This window comes from Galeopterus variegatus, unplaced genomic scaffold (assembly GCF_000696425.1).
Source record: "Galeopterus variegatus unplaced genomic scaffold, G_variegatus-3.0.2 Scaffold3068, whole genome shotgun sequence".
In the NCBI taxonomy this organism is placed as follows: domain Eukaryota; kingdom Metazoa; phylum Chordata; class Mammalia; order Dermoptera; family Cynocephalidae; genus Galeopterus; species Galeopterus variegatus.
In genome coordinates this window covers 160,686-162,138 of record NW_007729179.1, presented here as the reverse complement: position 1 = coordinate 162,138, position 1,453 = coordinate 160,686, and positions in this window count along the sequence as shown.

Sequence of the window (1,453 nt, the reverse complement as noted above, 5' to 3'; positions counted from 1 at the left end):
AAAAAAAAAAAAAAAAAAAAAAAAAAAAGATGACCGGTAAGGGGATCTCAACCCTTGGCTTGGTGATGTTAACACCACGCGCAGCCAGTGAGCCAACCAGCCATCCCTATATAGGATCCGAACCCGTGGCCTCGGTGTTATGAGCACCACACTCTTCCGAGTGAGCCACGGGCCGGCCCTGCCATCCATCATTTCTAAATGTTCATTCCTTCTCTGTACTCTGGAACATAAGGCCCCTTGCCCTGGCCGGGCCCTGTGTGGACTTGATCCTCTGCTTGTCTTCCCGACGATACCCTACCTGCTGTGGTCAAGCTGCTTTCGGACCAGGACTCCTGAGGCCTGTGTCTGAAGACCTGAAACATGGCCTGGCCGTATCTTCCTGGAAAGAACAGCACCACTGCTCCGGGACGACTGTGCAAAGGAGGGCACAAAGGGTGACCGGAAAGTGGGGCAAGTATGGCAGGAACTGGGGGGATTTCTTAAACTGTAACTTCCCCATGGGTAATTTTGAAAACCCAACAGCTTCCCCAAAGCAATCAACAGCCACATCCACAGGAGGAGAAGCCTTGAGCTGTGTTTTTGGATGTGATCATTAGCATACTACTACTAATGCCTAGTTGAGGTCGAGCACACCCATGTGCCAGGCAATGTGCCCGGCCTCCGGAGAACCTTCTGGAGCGGGTGCAGTCACCTGCTCCTCAGAGATGCTGAGCACCGTGTCATCAGCACAAGGTTACTCAGCAAGCGCCATTCCTGTGCGCCCCCTCTAAAGGGCACTCTGGCAGGTGCCCATGTCTGTGACCAGGGAGGCCTTTGTCTACTCAGGACTTTCGGATTGCTGGCAGTAGCACTTCCCCGTTTCAGAGACCAGAAAACAAGGCCTGTGGCTGCCTCAGCCGACCCTGATTGTGCAACTTCTCAGAGCAAGCCTGGGGGCGGGACCTGGGGATTCAGCAGCCTAAAGCTCGCCCCCAGCCCCACCCCAGGACTGACTGGCAATAACTAAGGCCAGAAGTGGGAGGGGCACCTTAGGGCACCCAGAAGGAAGTTGCAGCAGGGTCAAAGGCATGCATGGGGCTGGCGGAGGGCGGGTAGGGGGTCCATGCCAGATAACGCAAATGAGGTTCTGCCTCAGAGGGGCTGGGGAGTCAGGAAAGGCTCCCTCCCAGGCTGGAACAGGGGTTGGGGGAGCGGTGGGTGACATGACCCTGCCCTGATGTTTCCCAGCCCAGAGCTGCCACACAGCTGCTCAAGGCAGTTGCAGACTTTGTTAATGTTAATATGGTATTTTTTTTTGTATTCTTTCTTAAGGATGGCCTCCCAAATTGCTTACACTTCAGATGACCCCATAACCTGGACCTGCCCAATTCTGAAAGCTGAATGATGGGGGCCAGTAGGAAAGGGGAGGAGCAGGATGGGCTGCTGCCCAGAGCTGGCTCATTTTATTTGGGCA